Here is a 23,888-nt window from a genome sequence, read left to right as displayed (position 1 = left end):
AGTATCTGCATTTTCCAGATTACATCTCCAACGCTAACTGATAATATCTAAATATTTTTGCTGTCAGATTATGAATAATGTTATACATTATCTGAAATCTCGGAAACGGTATTTTTATACACAGTGATAATACCTTGATGCATATCTTCCGCTGTTGTTAATGCATACGTATAAATCCTACTGAATTGTAACTCCGGTACAAAAACTTTTAATGCACGTCGTTTCCATATTGTTCCATGATACGAGTTATTAAAAATTATTTTACCAAAAGAAAAAAGAATGAAGAAAAAGCATGGATAATCTTGTTTATACCAAAGATTGTAGCAAATTACGGCAACGAAATTTCATCTCCAAATTGTTATCGCTAACGAGTTAATAATTTACGAAATAATTTCCTCCGCAACGTTAAGTAAATCCACTGTACACAGGTTGCCAAGGTTATACACCGTTATCGCCTTTCTAATTAATAGCATACAATTTGAGCAGAAATATAAAAGCGGCCAGCTCCTTTCTGCGCACGAATAAGTCTGCCACTGCCGTAAAAAATGATTCTTGTTGTTCGCTACACCGAAAGCGTTTATTTCTGCGCGCCACTAAATCTAAGCTCCCGGAAGAAAGGAAGGAGTGTAATGACGGCGTAGTTCGTAGAAACAATTCCGGCTTTTCTTTTTCTACCAGCTGGATAAGCTGAACCCTCCAGCCACTTATCAGGAAGGAATTGCTCCGTGGAAATCTTATTCTACATTTCCGATTGCATCACCAGCAAAAAATGAAAGTCGATCCGTTACAGCTTATTCGCAACGCTGCTAAGACTCGTGAGACTATTCTCTGATAGATTACTAAACGATGCGAACATACGATCGAATAAAGTTGTCCTATAAAAAACACGCGACACGGTATTAAATCTAAACAATTGAATTATTAATTTACTATCTTCGCTCAATAATCTTACGACATTTACGAGATATAATATACCGTATGTAGACTGTTGATTTGAAACGAGAAAGAGACAATAAGGAAACGCTTCTGGGAACGAGTTGGAGAAACTGTTAAAAACGACAGCTCGTCGAGTTAAATGGGATTAGAGGTTTATACATAGTGAGGTCAGCGTACGACTGAAGTGTTTCAACAAGGCATTGTGAATACACACTACACACCAACCTTACACATGTCGCACGCAAGATTGTTTGCGTTATACAAGTACGCCTTATACTCCGTTCAGATGCTCACGACACGTCTGCTGATTGATTCTCTGAAGTGATTTCGTACTATCGGCATGCATTATCATACAGAAGGCAATAGGGAGCAATATCTCGAATGGGTACGCTTGATTCATGGACATGCAATATTGTTCACAATCGCATTGCCGCGACGCTCGTCGACATATCGGAGGCGGACGCTCAATCAGAAGCGTGAACACCGCAGCTGAATACCGGAATTCGATTTTACCTCTTTTTAAATCGTAAGAATTTTTATAAATCGCATAAAAAAAAATTTGTATTACACAGAGTGTTTAAAGGCTTTTAAATTGGTATTAAAGAATGTTTATCAGATTCATATCTGTTTGAATGTAACTGAAGAAATTGTGTCTATGCAGAAATTTATTCCACTTATATGTGATTATCGAAGTTGGAAAAAATATATTTACACATGTAAATATATTCGTGTAAACAGTAATAAAGCTCCGTTCAAGTTTAAAATACTCAATGAACAGATAAATAAATATTATAACGAGTACATACTTCACTTCTACTTACATATTGTTGTATCTTTAAATTTTTCATAAATGCATAAACATTCACACTCTATTAATTAATTATTGCAAGATTATACAAACGATATCAAAAACAAATATTTACGTACAATACTTACATCATCATATATTATGACTAATATCATCGTTCAAACAAGAGATATGAATGTGTATAATCAATATTCCTATGTTCGACTACAAAAGAACTAGAGGAAGGGATAAAGATATGAAGAGAATTTAAAAGTAGAGATGTCTTGACAATGTATAGGTACGTATATTAGTCTGAATTCCTATATGAAGTGAGTTTTACTCATATCTGATATTTCTTCATTTTTAATATGTCAAAACATCCGTTACAGAAGCTGCCCTAAGGATACATTTTTGAAAGGAATCCTCTTATACGCTCCGTTCGTTCCTCTACAGAGCCGCTGAATGTTCGCGTCGACGTTTGACATTCGTCGCGCCAGACGAACCGAATCAGACCTCGGGGTCTACCGTGAATCGTAAAACGCGTGCAAGGAGTCGTACGTGCGGCATAGTCTCTCATATACGAAGTTACAGTCATGGAAACGGAGTAGTAGAGAAGCGATGCGGTAACTCAAATTCATTCGAAACGACGAAAACACAACAGGGGAAAAAGGAGGAACCAAAAAAACACGATGAAAAACTACGGTCAGTCGTAAACTTGTATGGTACTGTTCGATGTTGCAAAGGATAAAAATAGAAAGAAGAAAAATGGTCGATATGTATGTGTAGACGTTGCAAACACAACATCCGAATTTTGAAATCCAATGAATTGTAGAATTTTTATGGCAAAAAGCAGCGGAAATTATGATCGAATTGATAGATGTATAAAGTGATCCTCATGAAGCGACCAATACGGTTATTACAAAGTTTTAAGATATATGATAAAAGTATACATGTACAAAATTGTTGTTTTGCAGAGATACGTCGCATGACGTATAAGAACTATTTGCTTTTTAAGGTTATGTGTATCGTAAAATCAAACCTTTCTTTTATCAATTTTTTAATTTATATATACACTGCGCACGTAGGTTATATTGTATATTGTTATTTTCGTGACATGTTCGTAACGCTGTACATTTTCAAGCTTATTTAATTATGTTTAAATTATGATATATGCAAGTTCGAACAGCAATTCAGATACAATATATATCATGTCTTTTAAAGAAATAAAAATTAATTTTCCATTGTCCTAACCTATCAAGATCTATGCAACTGTATAAAAGATCTGACACAATATTGTAATCTGGTGTCTACGCTCTCCATCTATATCATATCGATCAATTTTTATGCTCATATCGATATCTCTCTAATGGCGTCACTTTACAAGAATCACTACATATACAACCTATACATATGTAGCTTATATACATCAATTACAATAATCAAATATATCATCATATATTCTCGAATATCGTCGAAAACATCACTGGGCATGAAAAAGCGGTGTCTTTATAAATATTGTTTGTACTCACAGAAGTAAACTGTACCCCTGTCAACACTTTGACGTTTGATTAGTTCTTATCTCGAAGAGTTTGAAGGAAGGTATCACGGCACTATTACAAATGTCAAACAATTCGATTAGCACTTTACGATCGGATAAATCGAGTCACGCGAAATGAAAATGCGAAAGACGAACAACTTTACCGAACTTCGAAGATACTCCTTTCGTATTTACTAGTCGCGTGTGCGGGCCCACGGCAGACGGTATATACGGGTGCAAGTTTAGTTTACGGTGTCTCCACGGGTCACGGTGGCGCTGTACCGTCAGCGCGATCCTCAGTTCGTCACGGGGTCGCGAGGGGTACGCATTGCCTTCGTCGATTGGCCGTACCCACGTTCGTTCGTCATAACGCGCGAAAACTGTACTCGCACGCTTAACCTCTAACATTACGAAGGACGAAATTTCGTCGATCGTGAATCGTTCGCAGTTTTCTGTTAGTGATTTCTGTGCGGTGTCATGTCGCGAAGTTTCATGTTACGCGCGTGATACTTCATATCCTTACGACGCAACGAAGGAGACAGTGCACCAAGGAAAGAGGAAGACGAAATCAACGATTCAGCGTATCCTGCGACACGAAAACGCAAGGCACGCCGGCTATTTTTGCTGTCAAAAAAACGTGAGTGTTTTCTCTTTCTTCCTATTTTCATTCACTTTCTTCGCTTTCGGTTCTTCGAAATTGTTTCGAACGTGCGCGTGGAACACGTCCCGTAAAGGAAGGATAGTTCCAATCGTTACTGACAGTTCGACAGACTTCGATTCTGACGCGTGGTTTAGAATTCTTGATCGCGCGCGAGGCGACGTGTTTCCTTTACCTTCCTGCCAATATTCTTAGACCGATAAAGTTGAACTTCCGTTTGAATAGCGCGCGTGAGTACATGTGTGTCGTTTCATGTATATTAGGACGTGTAACGTATTCGTATGCGGTGACATACTCGGCATAGATATACACGGTGCACTCTCTGTATACTCCATTTGACAATCGTATACGTTCTATCTCGGTGCTTTGTAAATCCTTTATCGTCAATATTATTAGTATTTCATATATGAGATATATTTATATTGTGAATTTATAAGAAAGCACGAACCTTTCTAGTCCGAATGCAAATTACGTATTAAAAATGTAAAGTTTTTAAGAAAAAGTGACGATTTAGAAGGCAGTAGGAACGAGAAATTTATAATCATAATTCAGGTGACAGCAGTGCAGTTCGCAATCACATAGGTTACAAAAATGGCGCTATTATTTGAAAAGTATATCTTTTTCGTATAACTGCTTATCGAACAATTCTTTTTAATGCAACGATGCAAATAGCATGTTGCATAAAATATTAACTAAACTGAATAACGTATATGAAAGCAGAATATTCTTTTTTATTTCATTTTTTAAATTATGTATTAATAAAAATGAAACGTGTTCTGTATATTAAAAACAACGAATTCGTTTTATAATAATGAGACGAAAAATCATTACGTAAGCTCTATGCGGTAATTTTCGAGTAATTCAGAATTATGATGAAACAGTAATTATTTAAATAGAGGAAATAGGGGAGGTTCAATTAGTACGGAAAATCCAACTCTGCTATTCTATTCAGAGATATTTTCCTCGAAATAATTTTTCCTCTGTTCGATGATAAAAAAAAGTGTAGAACATTCAAATTTTTTGAACCAGAAACTGAAGGCACGAGATGTAAAAATACTTTCTTCAAACATATTCCATAAATAAATGATAAAAATTTCATTTTTGATTCATAAAACAAATCATTGATCTTGTAACTGTTTGGGTAAAAATACAAAAATAAAAATATCGTAAAAATAATGCCAGAAAAGTGATGTAAAAACAAATCGATATATCGCTAACTATACACAGAAGCGCGGAGAAAACCATACAAACCAGAAAAAACCAACACACGTTTCGCTTATTTAAGAAACTCCTAGCTTTCCCCGCCCGCTTACGTATACAATTCTAAACAAGAAGAATTACGAAGAAAAGTTCGAGTCTCCGTTTTCTCTTATCTTTCACCGTTTACCAACTGTTTCGTACACTTATCTCGCTGCGCGTCGCAACTAAGAGACAAGGTAACGTCCGTACACCATTCTCAACTCGCATCTATAGGTATAACGAGGATGTCCCCGTTCACGCATACAGCTAGCTGATATTAATCGTTTCGAAACGTAACTGTCATAAGGCCACGTGGAAACTGCACCACTGGTTGCTTCCTCGCGATAAGCGATTCTCTTCGCGTAATGCAGTAGTGTATACCATGCACGTCATTCTACTTATAAACTACTTCATGTCAACGACTCCTTCGAAGGTTCTTACGATCGCGATCCATTCACGTGTTGGTTTAGAATCTCTCTTGGTGTACTTTCTTCCTGCACTAGGTTAGACACGCATCAACTCGACGTGGCAATCTTCCTGAGATAATACCACGCGCGTTCCGTGGAACGACAGTTTTGCACAATCAACCAGTTACAAGCGTTTTGCACCGATAATAAAGCGACCACCGCATAAATAATTAATCGCGCGTAATCGGCGTATTTACGTCCATATTGCCGTCGGTCCGGCGAAAATTGCTTCTCTTTGTCGTGGAAACGTGAATTGCAAGCTGAATGATGCGTTTTCAAATCGCCCGGCGCGTGTATTCTTGCCTCGGTTATTCGTATACGTGTGCATAGAAGAAACAATTTCGCAACGTAATGTTATTTCTTTCAGAGTAATTTCTTTCGCTTAATGCGTGGATTTAAAAAGGTTTTTCTTTACTGTGCCGATCTGCGTGCCTCTCACTCGCTCGCGCTGTTTAAAGAAACTTTCGGTAGACATCGAAGGGTATAATTCTTCTTCGTCACCACAGCCACGTTTTCCAACAACAAAGAACAGGGCTGAAGTTAAATTATGCTTCCTCTGAATATAGATCGGCCTGAACAGAGCATATAAATGTAGTGTAGCAACATCAATCAACGGCCATATGAGCCATTATATTACTTCGGACTGATAACAAATAGCGTTTCTTCCGCGATAATTTCTCTTCCTGTTCGTTCTCGCGTCTTTGGTTCCTCCGCTTCCTTTTTTCGACCGTCTCTCATTTTCCTAGCATTCAAACGCTCATCTGCACAACAGTGGCCCGAACAGGTGCCTATTTTCTTACGCTCTCTCGTCCCGGGCACACGTACCGTTTACTTACTATCTTTCTTGCCTCTCCCGTCCATTTCTCTCTTTCTTCCTCTCCCACTCTTTCTCGATGATCAGCCAAAACCATAGGAACACACGTATTACCCGTTGCTAGAGCAATGCTCGTGACTTGCTTGTTTATTGATTAACCATTAACGAAATTAATGGTAGCTCCAGGCTGCAACACAATGCCGCTATAAAGCTTATGAAGGTGAATTAGATACGGGACACTTGCGCGAGTTGCACTTATTCATGCATCATGTGAATAGTCGTTGTGACGCAACGATTGTTCATTTAACTCGTGATTTTCATCGATTAATTAAAACAAAGTAATATAGAGCCTGGGTTAATGATGCGTGTTATACACAGTTATTATACAGATATAAATATATCGAGAAGCTATTTTTATATATAGGTATCGTAATAATGATAATATCGTTTAAAAACAAGTAGATAAATTTTTTGTTACGACCTGATAAAAAGCTATTTTCATTAAGAAAACGTACCGTTGTACGATGAATTTATTAATATCCAGTTGCTAATAAACATAAAAAGGAAGAAGCTACTTTCTAAGAGATGTATTTCAGGCCACATATTTTATATTTAACAAGAATCGAATCCTCCAAAAGAGTGATAGGTGAAATTTTTGCTACAACCGGATGAATGAGACGATACCTTTGAACGGGTTGTAAAATGATTAAACTTCCCGAATTTCATTTGTAAATGAAGGGCATCGCGGATGTAGTGCCGTGTTCATTTTATAATGGCAAGAATGTCAAACAAGCAGGATGACAGTGCTCGGCCGAGAAGAAAGCTACACTTGACTATTTTATGTGCCGTATTCCTCTTCGCTCGGAGCCACGGAACCCTCTTGCATGCGCTAGTTCAGTTTCAAACTTTAATTAAAAAGGTGGAGTCGCAATAAGCTACCACCGGCCCCGCGTCCACCCTTCTCTCTTTTTCCCTTTTCACCCCCACCCTTTTCCCTGCTTTCCTCTTTTCTCGTTCGTTGTCGCCGAAACTGCAGGGCCCCAGAGAAGTAGAGCTATTTTAATTTCATTAACCAGAAATAAACAGAACAATCAAATTAACGTAGGCGAGTGAATATGCACGTCCGGCTCCTGCCTTTGATGTATTCCCGAAGTGCGTATTTTCGGAGCAACGACTATCCCCTTTCTTTCTCTTCCCTTCTCTCTCTCTTTCTTCTCCGATATTCTATTCGGGTCTCTTTCTCTCACGCGCGCACAGTTGCAACCGTTGCTTCCATCGGGGTACATTGTAACGCGTGAAAGGATAAAACCACAAGCAGGAATCCGTGAGCGACGATTTGGTATTCACTTTGTGCGTTTGTGAATTAATTAACGGATTTTACCGATGCAGAACGAAGAACGAACGCACGAAACGATCACCCAGGGGATAGAATTGCACAATGTTCACGCCGGTATAGAACTGTTACGAATTCGAATATCGACTTTCGTCTCGTTGCTTTTCGCCAGGAAACGCTCGGATTTTCCGAGTTTCCTAGCTTCGAATTCATAACCCGCGTCCATGGAGAACAATTGGAATCGATGTTTCCTAGCAGAACGATGATTTAAAACGTAGAGAAACAGGCGCGCTGCTAGATACGGTTTTTTTTTTGCGACATATCTCTTTCTGTCTCTGTCTCTTTGTCTTTCTCTTTCTCTTTCTCTTCGTTTCTCTTTCGCGTTTCCTGCTCGTGAAGTGATGCACGAACCTCTATGACTCAATATATTCGAGGAACTACGCAGCTGGATTTACGGCCACGATAATAGTTAATAAGCTTTCATTAAGGATTCGGGGAAAATTGCTCGCATATCTCGTGAAATATTCGCGAACGTTCAATTACGTGCGTTCGCGATAATAAATTTTCCAACGCACGGTTGCTGGGCGCACCGTTTGAATAGAACCCGTTACAAGGCAGAAATTAAATGAAAATTAGCAACCCGTTTTCAACGTTACCTAATTAAAAGCGTAATTATTTAGGAATTACCCGGGCCGTTCGCGGAACAAACAAACGCGCGAGCCGCATCAAAATTTCTCTGTCGATTCGGGAACGAGCCTCGTTGGCCTGTGCTTTCGCGTTTCAACGCTGCCTCGTTTTCGACACCACCACCACCGCTACCGGTTTCGATCGAACAACCACTCTTGGGCCTCTGGTCTTTCGACAACGGATCCTACGCTTTTCACGCAACGAAACACTCTATCCGGGGAGGAATATTTACCGAGACGTTTATTAGGGGCTGTTCCACCATCCCCGACAGAGGAAGCAGAGACGAGCGTCTCTTTCCGCGTCGGAGCAATTATAAGGTCGTCCGATGTAACGAACGATGACACCGGGTCATACTCGGGCGCAATTTACTACGGCACTTTAACCAGGCCTCGTAACGTGCAGCATCGTGGCACACCGAAACCTTAATTTCGCCCGAACAAAATATTTATCGAGGCCCCTAGGAGTAATTGCGTGCACGACATCGTCACGTTGAAACAGCTCAGAGGCGCATAATGAATAATCGACCTGTTCGCCGAGTGATCACGCGCGTGAGATTACAGTCACATTTTGTGCACAGTACTGTCAGCATCGCGTGCGATTAACACGTCGATTTCAGCCGTCAGGGGACTCGGCTTTCTCGTAAACATTTTTATAGGGATTTCGCGATAAACGAGGCTATATCGGCCGCAGGCATCTCGCTAGCCGGCATCGGTTATTATCGCCCGAGTAATTCTTACTTTACTCGTCCCTACCATTAATACGTCAAACTTCTTTGTTTCGTTTCTTTCGTACCTGGTGAAATCATTGTCGTTCCATACGTGCAACGAAAAGAGTCCATTATCCGGAGTAGATTGCTCCAAATAATTAGAAGCGTGCTTGTTTAGTAAAGTGCTCGGTGTTTTAACTACTCTGACCTGTTACGGAGAAAAAATATTACTACTACCTACACGATGTTATTTATTCTTCCGTTTAGAGATCGCAGAAACAGCTCAAATCGTTTAGGTATCGTAGCCATGTTACATAGGTACGTTTCGAACCGATACTTCGCCAAACTGGCATCGAGGTTGTTTAATTTAGGAACCTGTTCTCTCAGCACCTGTTCGACTACGAGACCGCTGGTCGTTGGACGCAGTAACAGTTGTTTAGGTCAGTCCCGTCTTCGTTAGACAGTTTGTATCTCGGCGTCTTTCCAAATAGTCTCGCGACCGTTTACCCATCACGCCTGTTACATTGCTATTTCGAGTTGTTGTTCAGCGCGAGAACGTAGAAGCGCGTCAGGCTTGTACCGCTTGGACAGTAAAGCGATCCGGTTCCACCAATAGAATCTTCGAGCCACCTAACATCCGTAATGGTAACAGTGTTACATAAAACCTGGTGCCGTCTGCGTACTCGTTCAGGAATCTTATGCTTTTAGACCGCGAATCGATCTTTCACCGAGGCTGGCATGCAGCATCGATGAAACAGCCTGTGAGATGCTCTGCCATTGAATTTCTTTCCTCATCTAGCACGCGCGTCATATCTTTCACGCCTGATATATTTCCTAAAGGGCGATACATCATTTGTCTTAGAAGGCGAAATACGCTCTCGCGCCGATACCATGTTCCAGCTCGCGCCACCCGGGGAATGCTTTATATTTATCGGGACTAATACCATTTCCATGCCATAAACTACTCACCGCGACCGCTTTTCCGTTACCAAGCTGCCTACGTTATCTCAGGCTGTACGAAAGTGGATATGCGTCAAGGTAACGAGAACGTTTACTGCGATGCGTGGCGCGCGTTATGTATGCGCCTGTATTAACCCATTATGAAAGCGTTCGTTTACCACGCGTACCCCTATCGACATTACGTTACGAGGGCGGTGTTTAAAAGAGCCTCGTAGAATATTTTTAAAAATGTATCGTTGAATATGTATTCACTGGAGGGCATCGAATCCTCTCCGCTGAAGCACCATGTTCAACGAAATTGCTGTTTTCTAGTGGTTAAAGCGGCTTAGTTTATCCGCGCGATAAAACTGTTTTTTTTTCTTTTTTCTATAGCGGAAATATTTTTGGACGGTAGCTACAATTTTATTGTTATTATCTTGAGGCAACGGTGCGTTAAATTTTTGATACAATTATCAAATTATGGAATTGGGTATTGTATAATACTTAATCATAAATAGTACTTTGTCTTATGTTCCTTTATACTTAGTCGTAAGTCTATCAAAGTGTTAAATCAAAGATCAACTTTCTCGATCGAAGATACATATCAGAACGTTAAGCTCAACGTCTTATCTCCGAGAAGCCTGTTGTCATCAATTGCAGCCTTGCCGTTAACTACGTTGACGAAACGGTAAGCGAACTGTTTCGTAACGGTGGTTGTTCGTAACTAGGAACGCAAACATGCCAAGTTCGATCCGACAAGACCGAGAGAGCTAGCCGCGTCGTTGGCGCGCGTACAACACACATCTCCCTGTGAGATAATGCATTATGAGAGTGCAGGTTCAGCGCGCACCGCACGGAAAGCCTTTCGGAAGGTGCAACTAGGTGCAAACTTCCGAAAGGCGATAACTCGTTCTAACCCAAATAGCCCAGTTGCAGTAGGGAGTAGGGACCACGGGCCGATCGTGGCCCCGTTTGTCTACGTTTGTCCTCGTTTGTCGTGCAAGCTGTGTGCGTTGTGTACGTGTTCTTTGCACCGGAGCACACTCAAGGGCAAACAGGAAGTCTACCGGTTTGCACCACTATCTGTCCGCGGTAGTGTGGCGCAAACATTTGTTCAGGACACGGGGCGAAACCGGGACGAGACGCGTACGGCAGCGATGCGATATCAGTAATAAGATAACGACTGTCTGGTGAATCGAGTCCACCTTTCCTGCTGCTGCTGTTCCTGTTGCTGTCCTCTCGCCTTCTTCAGCGTCGTATTTCTTGTAGCAAAGAAAGATCTCCGCCTCTTCGTCCGCCTATTTCACGCTGGAGAACGTCTAGCCTACGCGAACGCGCGTTTACCGCAACCTCACGCGCCGATACACGCTCGTTTGTTCAAACTTCCTTACCGAGGGTTCTCGAGCAAAGTTGCCAGCTTAACTGTCCGCCGTTCTCTCTCTCTCTTCCTTTTTCTCGCCATTTTGTATCGACCGAGTATCGAGCGAATTTTTGTCAAACCAGCATGGAACCACAAAATGCTTGCTCATGCAGAAATTGTCGGAGATCGACATCGTGAAATGCTAACGTCTCACAGAGTACATTGCGCTCCGTAACGTCGTCGCTGCGAAAACTTGAAAACGGAAAATCATAACGGGGAACTATCGCGCAGCAAATATTGATCAATCGTGATAGAAACTCGACGGTTGATTGAATTAAAGTTGGTGTGTCGAAGCGTCGTTCGTTCGACACGATTATTTCAGTCTTCCCCGATATTGAATACCTGATCCCCGACGATTACTCCTGTCTCTTCCGCGAGAGCCGTCGCTGGAATTGAAATCTTTCAAATGCCTCGGGTACGCCGACGTTCTTACCGGTTCGTAATAGCGTCCGCTCCGTACGAAAGTCCCTACATGGATATCTGGATGCACAAGAAGAATATTTCGTAGTATTCTTGGTCCGGTCGATCTCTCCACGTTCGGGATCCGGCGCTGTCGGACAAAAGAAGAAAAGGAACGCATGCGTGTATGTATGCGCACGGATACGAGAACACACTCTTCCAGATATGTATTATGAGACTCTGGCAGCCACGCGTGATCCGTCTATATTAAGGGAAAAAAGCAGAAAAAAGAAAAGGAAAAAGAAAAGGAACGAAACAACGATCTCTTCCAGAATTTTTGTAACGGACCGCAGTTACGAACTTGTCTAACCCTCTGGGATTGGTGTCCGTATCCCTACGCCAATGAGCCAGGCGCGCGCGTGTGTGCACGATTTTACGTTTATACTGCAGCAACCCCCGGACAAGGAACAACGTATGCTGCGGCAATGGGCGAAGATTGGCATTGGGTGTTTGGGAGGCCGGCGTCGCGGCCACCCAACCCCATTTCCGTACGGTGTGAGAGTCGAGCATGTGGCAATAAACAATTTGTTACGTGGAGGGTCGAGGCCAAGCGGCATACGCTCTCGCACGTTGTATCCATCTTCTTCTGGCATACGCACGGTGTTGCTCCGAACAACGCCGACGTAACAATCAATAGCAACGCGTCACGTTTTCCGCAATACCTTCGGTCACGTCGATCGTTAACCTCTCGATTATCGTTGCGGTGAGTGCGGCAATCGACAACGATCCAACCCGTCGCGAATGTCGTTCATTATCTATGCGCTTTGTTCCATCGATAGCGATTCGCGATGTCTAGCGCCGATAGCACCGAGTAGATACGCCGATCATCTTTTATATCGACTTTCGTGTCGACATTTCTCGAATAGTATCTTACAAAAAGACGAATTTATTTACTTCCAAAAATTTTTACCGGCAGAGAAGCTCGATTAATAGGGTATTGCAAGTAGCCTTTTATAAGATAATGAGAATATAATGGAGCTCGTAATATCGTAAGTTAATTTTGTTCTATCGTATAAAGTTCCGACTTGTTAACCCAGTTACAGAGAATTCCTTTGGCGTATTCCATATATTCCTATCGTTCGTTATCACTAATGCGATTACGCCTGTCATGCCTCAATTCTGGAAAATATAACGGCACTTTCTTTTATTCCGCACCACCCGATCGAGTAGAAGAAATATATCGGCAACGTTTGCCCCCAAATCAATACACAATCGAGCGCGTGAACGTACTGTGCGTTTTGCACAGAAGCGCAAGAACGTCGGTGAAAAATCTACTTGACTTTCGTTTGCGCGAAGACGAGGAAGCGCTGGAAAAGGGACGGAAATTCCTCCTTTTTTTCTCCTTGTTCGACTCCCCTCCTTCTCTCATGAACGCCAGCCGGCGGCGTTATACGAACGCAGACGATAACGGAGAGGCGCAAAATAAAATGAGATCGCATTATGTGCACTCGTGAAAAGGAGCCGGAGGGGTCGAGGTCGCTCGCGCATGGATCATATAGCTGCCGATGCAGATTCGTACAAAAGTGTTTTGTATCACGGATACACGCACGCACACGACCGCGTCTCAGCATTTGCGTCTCTTCCTTTTCACGCGAAAACGTGGTACACGCGGACTCTCTGCGTCTGTCGTCGTGACTGATTTCACAGAGAGTAGAGGAACCACCGAACGCGCGTCGACGCGTTTATAAGACGGCGTTTTATGAAATCGAGGATTTGCCCGAGCAAAGATGGGTGCATCAGTCGAGCTCTCTTCATTAGAACGATATCCATTGACACGTAACATCGCGGCTCTTTTCTACGCACGATTCGTTCGTATTTTTTGCCCCTCGCTAACCCTCCTCTGTTTCTGTCGTTTTTTACCTTCCTCTCTTTCCCTGCGTTTTTCGTTTTGCAAAGTCACGCTCGGCGGGTGACGGTGTTCACCGTAGCAAAAATGTACGTGTTTACGATTCGCGCGAACGATCGCGCGATTCCCTTCCCTCGTCTTTTCATCCGTTAAACCTTTCCGTTTCCACGCGTTTGTATCGCGCTTCACGAAACTCCTGACTGACGTGGCTGTCGGGGCGTCGTGATGAAAACCGCGCGGTAACGGAACTCCATTAATCACGTGGCTTTCGTCGCCTAATGAAAGGGCAAAATATGGCAGGAGTCGAAAACGACGAGATAGAACGCCGCTGTGGCTACTGAAGTTGCCATTGCACTTCTAACGCGCGCGTGTGTCGCTACCTCCTGTTAAATGATTTAAGTCGAGATTTTCAACGTCGTCGTGGAAAATACGCGGACGGTGTGATCACGTTCCGTGTTTCGATAGCTTGTTTTCGCTCGGGAAACGAAAAGGATATTACAGAAACGAGAAATACCGATCCGCTTAAAGAGAGATTGTACTTCGTGTCTTCTATCGTCGCTGTAAAGCTTTATATTTATTACATTTTTCTATCCGTTGCTTGTGTTTATTCGCCATGAAGACCCTTCTGTTCGTTTATCGCAGGTTCCTTTGGCCGGGGATTCTATTGTAAGCTTGAATTCGAATTTCTCTTGTTAAGCAGAAGACGCGAGCAAGAAATCGATAAAAGATCGCGTTGTCTCGAGACTCCCCGCGGCAACTTCTACCGATTTCTTGTCACACGGCATGTAACTTCTCAAAGCCGATAATGCGATAATGGCTGTAGAAAAATTACGTCAGCTCCGTGTATACTTCTCTTTGTACCTACGTTTTACCGACGAAAATTTCACCAGCATTTATTATTGTAACGGTATCTCTTCCTATAACTCGAGACTCTGCTGTAAAAAAAGAAAGTTACTCTCCCGGCTATGTAGCGTTAGACAAGAAAAGATACATCGTGTATATACATATATATATATATATAGGAAGGGTGTTCTATTAAAAAACTTAGAGCGAACTATTCTAATAAAATGCAGCTTGCACATCGAACGAAATATATACGCGTATACCTGCACTCCCTTTGGCGGTTATACATTCAATCTAGGAGATTACAAGTTTCGAAACGAAGTTCACCAATGAAAAAAGTGAAACGAGAAAAATTGGATTACCCCGGCAGGCAACCGACGAGAAAGTATCTCTCCTCGTGAATCTCGAGACGAGGTGGTTGCGGTCAGGTTTCTAGCGTTGCTCGCAACGACAATGAAAGCGCAACGATAATAGCTTATTATTACATCGTATACCTGTCGGGGATACGCACAACCCGTTCACATTGTGAACTCATTAATAACACTGTACGATTCAAGATAACGCCACGAAAACGGACACGTGGTTTGCGAACGCGTTTAGCAAGTGCCTTCTCCGTGTAACGTGGATCGTAGTCACGCATGAACGAGAAACACTTGTCGCTCGAAATCAGTTAATTCATCGGCTAACACGGGCAAAACATCGAGCCGTACAACACGGGAAACCACGAGTTTCCGCTAAATTATCTCGTTTTCATTCGTAGTTAATATTACGCGGAATATTTTAATGGCGAATATCGGCAACGGTACGAAAAACCGATGATTATTCATATTCCATTCATACAGTGCCGCGTGTCGATTTAAGCTCTTAAAAATCCAATTTGCTCGACGAATATCTCAGACCTACGGCATAAATGAATTAAAAATCACGGTCACGCGAGGATCGCGTATGAATTTCACCGAGCGAGACCGAAACTCACAGAATTACCCTTCGTATACATAAAACGCGCGTGTTGCTCGTGTGCATATGCACATTGCAGCTGATGACGCGTGACACGTGCGCGTCGTCGTTGGGAATCAATTAGCCCGACATGCACCGCTGCCCCTGGGATACGTGTAACACCTTCCCTGCCGAGCGAACGAACACTTTTCGACGTTCGACATCGGCCGATACACACCCGTGCGCGAGTATACTGTGTGATGCGCAAAAATTCGACTACATTTATTAGATTTAATTTATTATGTACGAAATTTAATTTTTGAAACTTCATACATAGAAAAGGTAAACGTACATATCTATGAGTATAAAGAGGATGTTTGTAGAGTTCGTGAAATCTTTCTCGAAATTCGATTATTGAATTTGCAAATGTTATCGGTTAAATCGCTAGCGAATATAGACAAGTTTCTACGATCTACCACATCTACCTACGAATTTCACATTATTGGCATCTTACTCTTTGGTGCTTGACAGTCAATATTGACACGTCGTAAATCTAAGGTAGGAAATGCACAGCAATTGGTCCAGATAGAATTACAACGCTTGGGTACAATTTCCGGCCGAACTTCACGTAGCAAATCGAATCGTTTCGAACAATACATCCACTCGGCAATTAGAGGTGATTAGATTTTGGATTTGCACATTTTGCAAGCCATCGGTGATTGAAGGTAAAAAATTGCTCCGATGGAAACTGTCTGGTAGATCCAGTGAAACGTCGGTTGATAGCGATATGAAACGGACGCAAACCAAATTCGGAATGATGCACGTGAAAATCTTCACCGTTGATCCGCGCGTTTTTGATGGACGAAATAACTGAAGCCTGATGTCCAGCTACTATCTAGCAGCGGGTTTACGCGCATCTGCACGTGTAATCCCTGAAGGGTTTATAGGCCACCATCGTAGCATATATGTACATAAAGTTACATACCTCTAGAGCGATCAACTACGGTGGGTGTAGGGGAGTGCATGGAGGTTTCTGCAACACCCTCGCGCAGCTCGACTCGTTAATTAAAACTTGCCATGCTCGACTCAGTAAACACGACTACGCCAGGTCATGTCAAATTTTGCTGATCATTTTCGGCATGTAAACTGGAACAGGTTTCGATAACAACGTATCGTTCATATTTTCTATATACATTATTCCTCTAATAAACGAACTTGTAAACGAGGTTTGGTACGTTAAAAAGTAGAAAATCGAAAATGATTGGGATGCCGAGGGGCGGCGAACGTGCGTGTCGCCACAATAGGGGATAGATAGTGGATGTTCGATGATGAAATGGGAATGTACGGCGCTTAGCATACCGACATGATTTTTAGCCTATCATCTAGATTGCACTAGATTGCGGTCGCCCGTTATCCGTTTATGCACCGCAACGAAGTGATATGTGGCAGGAACAGGGGTCAATATTATCCAATACCAAAATCGATCCATAATTATTAAGCAAACACAATGGAAATGGGCTCCAAAGCATGCCTGGACAAATATGATTACATCGTTGATGTGAACATTCCGATCAATATAAACTGTGCGGTGGTATTCTCTATCCAATTACGCTTATGGGGTTTTGTCTGTAGGTCCGTGGAAATCAATCCTCGCTGACCGTGCATTGATGGTATCGCCTAATTAGTTTGATTATTCCGCGACTTCCTGGACTCGTCAACTGCGAACAAAGAGCGTGTTATGTGCTGTTTTCGGAAATGAATAGCTCGCTTTAAATACCCCTCGCGTATTAACAACTATGTTATATAATATACTTTTTGCGCAACATTTTCCACGTCCGTTCGCTCGCTCGTTCGTTCGGTTTTATTTATCAAAATGTATCGGACAGCCATGAAAGAAAATTATCGAGCTGAAAAACATCCTCGCTGTAATTTCACGGTACGTATAGCAAAACGAGGGAAAGAGAGAAGAGAAATAAACGAATCCAAATAACATCGTGCCTCCGTGTGCAATCCAGAAATAATATGAAAGTCAAGTACCTAGATACGTCGGTAATTCCATTTGATTTTATTGCACTTCCGGCAGTTGGCGCGGTCAAAGAATGGGCAAGAATGTGTGCGTGTCAGTATACGCGATAATCGTGATGCGCGAACGTGTCTGCCGCGTGATGATGGAAGATTCGAACGCGCGATAGATGACGACATAGTCACGAGGCTGACTTGAAGCGTTTTCGGATGAATGTAGTGCCATTCATCGTATGCCTAATTAACACAACCTCGAGGTGTTCTGACCCCGGCATTGTGCGGGCCATGGGTGCGCGCGTAGCGTTCCTTTGCGAACCGCGAGCGGTGAGAATTTAATTAACCTGTTCTGCATTTGATAACCGGCAAAAACTTCCGGTCGGTGTCTTTTGTGAAGTGGTCGTAATTAATATTCCACGACAGAGGCAAAGAGCAGAAGAAGCCGGGGTGGTTGCAAGGAACAGGGTCGGGACGCGGAGCTGCGAGAGAATTTCAGTCGGCATCTCTCGCGAGCGAAGCACGCGACGCTGCCTCTTAAAGGCGGAGCCAGAAGAATTTTCGGATGACGAATTCGTTGCTTTCGCAGCATTCGCACCGAACCATAACGTTGTTCGGAAAGTGTTTAATCGGACGTGCAAATCCATCTATCCGGAACAGTTACGAGTATTTCGCTGCGTGCCGCTTTCACTTTCACTTTTGATTATTGGATTTGAAATAAGTTCGAGTCTAGAGTCTCTTTGACACGGAACGTCTGCAAATTTAAATGGTCTTGAAAAGATCCATTTAGTATGAAACAGAAACAGGCTCGTTCCAGGCGGATCTTTAAGAATTCACGATTAAAAATTAATCGAGAAGCGACGAAGTTATTGATTTAGGCAAAGTTAAATCTTCCTCCGTTTTTAAACTATTTTTATTCGAATATTCTATTAAGGTTTCTACACCAACTTTTATTTCATTTCATCGTTAGATCTTTCATAACTAAATTCCATTACAAAAGCTAGATAAAATCAGAAACCAATTAAGCTGACAATTTTGTTATTTTTCGCTGGTCTGAGTCCAGAGAAAATTGTATATAAAAACTGTACAAACTGTATTTACTTTAAAAAATACACGATATGTAGAAAAAACACTACTTTCTCTGTTCCTCGATCTACGAATGTATACGTATCCATTGACGTAGTAAAGTATTTTTCGCTTGGCGTGTACATTCTCAATAACACCCCCGGATTGAATGGATGTAACGCAAAGTTCGAGCGAGCGGAAGAAAAGTAATCGCAGGTTGGTCGGTGTAGCCGTGAAATCCGAGACTCGAGAGCAACCCCGTCGAAAGTGAAATACGTACACAGTCACGTTACGTCTCGACGCCGAATCCCATTCATGTAGTAGACCCGTACGTGAAACGGTGTGTCTGCGTGACCGAAGTAAGAAAATGGAGAGGAAAAAGTGGCAGGGACAAGGGCGGGGAGAAATCGTATACGCGGGCAAAACACGGCAAAGCAATTTCTGTACAACCGCGTTTTCTCGTTCCCGCGAAAGGAATCTTTGCAGCGAGACGCACGGGAATTTACATACGCGTGTGCGTCACGTCTGTGAAAAAGGATGAACTCTCCATGAATCGGTTCGGAGCGCACGATTCCTGAGGGTTCTACCTTATTGCGAATTATTCCACAGCCTCGTATAGCTTATCGACGCTCTCCGTGAAACTTGACGAGCTCGTGTACACCGACAGACCGCTATCGATTTCGCTGTCGTTAATGATAATTAAGGCCTGGCACGATGAGATTTCGCTAATGGAAGATAATATACCGTCCATGGTATCGTATTATTACTCGATTTTCCGTGTGAAAGGTACTCGTTTACCCGAAAATTTTCCCACGTAACCATTGCAATCGTTTACTTACACCTTAACGATTCTTTCTATCTCTCTTCTTTCTGCACTTTTTTGAGACGCGTTACGCTCATATCTAGAAGCCACATTGATCAACTGTACTTTCTATAAACTTCTATTTTTGTTACTCGAACGAACGATCGAAGTTCTAATTTTCACAAAACAAATTAATCGTTTACATCGACTAAGTTACTTGTAATAGAGAAATGGCACAAATAATCGTAAACTTCAAAGTAGATTTTAATGAATAATATCTATAACGACATTACCTTTCGACTCTTTTAATTCACGAAAGTAATCAGTATGTCTGCTAGGTACATCACGATAGAGCTAGGAAATATAACAAATTGAATTATCGAAAGGAGAAATACTTGGAAAGAAGCAAACTGAAAATTCCCGATATAGAACGCGAGAGGGTTTAAAGCGTACTTTATGAACGTTATATACCACAGAGTGTACATAAACATTTTATCCATGGTTTACCGATGGCGAGGAATAGTACACGGCGAAAGAGACGAACTCATTATCGATTTCTCTGAATCGTCCTTCGTACATTTGCCATTTATCGTTGAGCGATTGGCGCCAACCGACTTTCCGCATCCGGTTATCGGTTTTATTAATTGCCTAGTAATCAAGAACTCTCCGAACGATTGTAATGTAATCAGCGAGTCGTCCGGGTATAATCGTTTGAAGAACGCGCGACTGCCTCTGTTACTCGCCCGCTTATCGATACTCTCGCATTAATGACCACCGATATAAATTAAGAACGAGAGTTAAGGTTAACCGCGTTTTAATTCCGTACTTTTATCGTGGGTACCAATTTTCGTCTATTATTCGTTCGAAAAATTATTTACATTCAGGGCATACAAGAATGGTATAGCGTATTGAGCACTAAATCGACGAGACTTAATGGAAGTTCGTGTAACAAAGTCAAAATAGAAGGTACAAAAGGAATAATACCGGTGGAACGAAAAATAGAGAAAAGGATGTGTTTGTTCGGTTTTATTTATACCAGACTGCTTTTATTTATCCCGCGACCGATATCCATCGTGAATCGATCAAACACTCGATGACGTACAACCGACAAGACAGAGAATACCGCGTATAGCGTGGAGCGACAAATATTCGAAAAAAAAAAAAAAAAAAAAAATAGCTAACAAACTTTCATCATTCTTTCGGTAACCGACGTAACGTGATGGATTGAGAAAGATCTTTCATTATAGATTTTCAATTTATTTTTCGATACAGATAGCGCGCTTCATTCATCTTGCGCGCTAAGTGATCGCGACACGTATCCATCGGGGCCCGATGTGCATTTAGATAACGCAATTTAATGAGTAATTTGTCGACTATGAATCTCTAGCCGGCGATTATAGCCAACTATTACGAATTATGTCAGATCGCGCGGCTATAAAACGAGAAATACGTGTACGTGTACGAGTGGAAAGAGAAAAATATAATACGCACGATCAGTGACGTTGCTCCGCGACGAGACCTGCATGCATATGTATCTCTCACGCGTGCAACAGGAGAAATTTCTCGGTAAGGCCAACGAACGACTCGCTACATATTTATTTCTCGTAGTCTCGTCATTTGAGTGGAAAGAAGATATCCGAGAATATCGGAGTGGGGGAATCGCTGGAAAAAGTATTTTTCTGGCATCACTGACCCTGGACAATGGGAGTGGAATTTGTAACTAGAGTCGAGAAGAACGAGTCACCCTCGGCAGCGACTTCGTTTAGACAGACTCGGTCTTAAATGAGATTCAACGAGGCAGCCTTATCTCCGGCGTCGGTCTATTGCGAGATTGCTGATTGCTCCCTTCGTTCCTTTAATTTACGATGAATCGCGCGTTGCACTCGTAATAAGGCTGGACGCGATGTCTCGTGCTGAATGGTCGTAAGCTTACATTCGAGTAACGAGCTGGTGTCATAATCTCGCTGCGTGTGCTACCGTCACACGAGTTACGATGGACCGTGCAACCTCCACTGGCACGATTACACGCAGAGAGGAAGGCCTGGCATAAATAAGAAATGCCGGCGCGGCCAGTGAGTTATTATCATTTCTTAATTAACTTTAGAGGTTCCTATTAACTTCTTTCCGCCGACGGCTGTACTGTCGCGAAACATTTATTAACCGGCCGCCTGAATGGCGGTAGTAAAACACGCGTTTGATAGAATCCCCTTGTAGAATTTTACACAGTCAATGAGATGTTCCCTCTTGAAGAAGATCGGAAAGTGGTACGAGTTAATAGAGAAATCGTTGTATGTAAATGACCACAGCGATCTTAAGGCGATCGTGATTTTAAGAATCAGACAGTGAAGGAAAATAGGTATGTGGAAATGTCGATGATTCAAGCTCTTTGACTTTCGTCGAGTATAAGAATAGATAGTATAGAAAACAACCGTGAAACACGACCAAGTCATGCGACGTAATGACAGTGGGTGTCGCTGGATGTCCATTTACATAACGAGATTATTTCATTTTCCCCACGAATGGAGCCGTAACCCCACATGTAAATCGGAGACACGTGAAAGGCGTACGATCACGGGTGTTTGAATACGAGGATCTTTGATCGCGATTGTTAGTCTCCCTTGTGCGACAATAGCGCGTACAAAGCGCGCATCATGATTGAAAAATTCAATGACCGGCATAATCCGTCATCTGCGCCAGTGCGTTGGAGATATAGCAGAAAGGTTACGCTAGTAGGTGCGTCACGGTAGAACGGACAATCGGTTTTTCTGGTAAACGACAAAAGGACTGCGCCACGTATTCTCTTAGAGAACGTTGCTCTAACTATGTTTCGTCGGGAAATTAAAAAATAGTAACGAATTACTTGCTTTTGTTCCTTTTGAAGTGACATTGTCTGTAATACAAGCGAACCGTACCAACATCAAAGCGTCGACCAGTTGAAAAAGCGAACGACCCAGCGTTGTTCGACTAATTTCTAACGTTGAACCAGAACTCATCGCGACGAGGGATCATTAATTCATAGCGTATTCAACAGTAGGCTTCCGTTGTCCTGTTAACCGGTTTATTTGGTCGAGTGCGATGTCAAAAGTTATTCGAAAGTAGGCTAACTGGCCGGAGGGTCCGGCGGAGGGTCTGTAATCGCGTGTAAGCTCCCATTTTCATTCCCGTCCGTCCGGATTTTCTGTGAAGAGGGTGGACGCGCGCCTCTGAAAAGGATTTATATATCGTGATACAAGGGATACAAGGGGTACGACGAGTCATGGATAACAGAAAGCAGAACAGAACGAAGGCAGGGAGCAGACACAAGTGGAAGGAAGGAAGGAAGGGAATGAGCACACACAGAGCGAGAGCGAGAGAGAGAGAGAGAGAGAGAGAACGAAAACGAGAGAAAAGGAGAGATGGAAGCAGAACTATGGTAACATCAAATTCAAGCACCGCCCTTTTGTTCAACTTGCTAAATTATTAATGGGTACCACGTAGTAAGAGCCACGCGAGCTACGTTCGTTCTATGTTCGTGCAGCTTCTGCATATCCAGCGACGTGAAAGGAGTCGGACATCGGGCGTGACATAAATATGTAACGTAACGCGTTGCTATGAAAAATGCACTGGAGATTATAAGCAAACGGATATCCAGCCAGGAGAACGGAAAATCCTGTTGCTCGGTGGATAACAATTTTCCATGCGCATCTTCGATATTACTTCGTTAAGTTTCGTTTTATTCTGCGTAACGACGTTTTCTGGCCGCTTAGAGCGTCTCTCTTATCGTGGAAAAGAGAAAGAACCGATCGATCGGATTTTTGGCCGAGATCGAAGCACGGATTCTTTGATCCTCGGTCAGACGGTTTGTCTACAACTCGAACTATCTAGGTCGATACATTCTTTCGCTCTAAACCTGGCGATAGTTCAAGACCATTCTTCTTCGCGAAGCTTGCCTCGTGACTTCAAATATCTCGCAGCCGAGGTTCACCTTTTTTATTCAAAGAACGTATCTCTGAAGTATTTAAATCCTTAAACGACCAGGGATAAATCAAACGATAGGCCTCCCCTTGCGAGATTCGTGGCATATTTCACAGGTATAGGGTATATCAGATGCTAGAGTACTCGATTTTGAACCGGATGACTGGCTCGTGCGCGCACCTTCTTTTTTTTCCATCCCAGCTTTCCCGGGGGTAATCGCGTAACCCGATATATCGACGATATTTTCGGTGGATCTAATATTAATTCCGTCATAAATCAGAACGGATGTCTCGGTGAAAGGGCTCGCTCAGATTTATTGGTTGGCAGGTAGGACGATATGACGAAATAACTCGATAAAGGTCTGGCACGAGACTGAAAGGGGAGGTTCTCCCTTTCTTTCTTTTTTCCTTCCGTCATTCGATGAGCTCGTGCTTTCCTTCTTCG

General features: G+C 42.5%; 1 protein-coding gene and 1 long non-coding RNA gene across 4 annotated transcripts in view; one reads left to right on the top strand and one right to left on the bottom strand.

Annotated features, from left to right (window-relative positions):
* Window positions 1-3,421, bottom strand: part of LOC126868260 (uncharacterized) — a 117,025-nt gene extending 113,604 nt beyond the window's left edge. Inside the window, exon 1 of the long non-coding RNA XR_007690560.1 lies at window positions 3,253-3,421. This is a non-coding gene — a long non-coding RNA (uncharacterized LOC126868260). The remainder of the gene's footprint in view (window positions 1-3,252) is intronic.
* A 147-nt stretch (window positions 3,422-3,568) lies between these two features.
* LOC126868183 (discoidin domain-containing receptor 2-like) overlaps window positions 3,569-23,888 on the top strand; it is a 159,279-nt gene continuing 138,959 nt past the window's right edge. Inside the window, exon 1 of one of the 3 annotated variants that reach the window (XM_050623414.1) lies at window positions 3,569-3,897. The gene's annotated coding sequence lies outside the window, so the exon portion shown is untranslated. Of the gene's footprint in view, window positions 3,898-21,442; window positions 21,563-23,888 lie in introns of those variants that run through there. The other 2 variants (XM_050623397.1, XM_050623405.1) reach the window with 2 other exon arrangements.

This window comes from Bombus huntii, chromosome 1, assembly GCF_024542735.1.
Source record: "Bombus huntii isolate Logan2020A chromosome 1, iyBomHunt1.1, whole genome shotgun sequence".
NCBI lineage: Eukaryota > Metazoa > Arthropoda > Insecta > Hymenoptera > Apidae > Bombus > Bombus huntii.
Note: the sequence above shows the minus strand (reverse complement) of the source record. Positions and strands in the feature narration are given on the sequence as shown.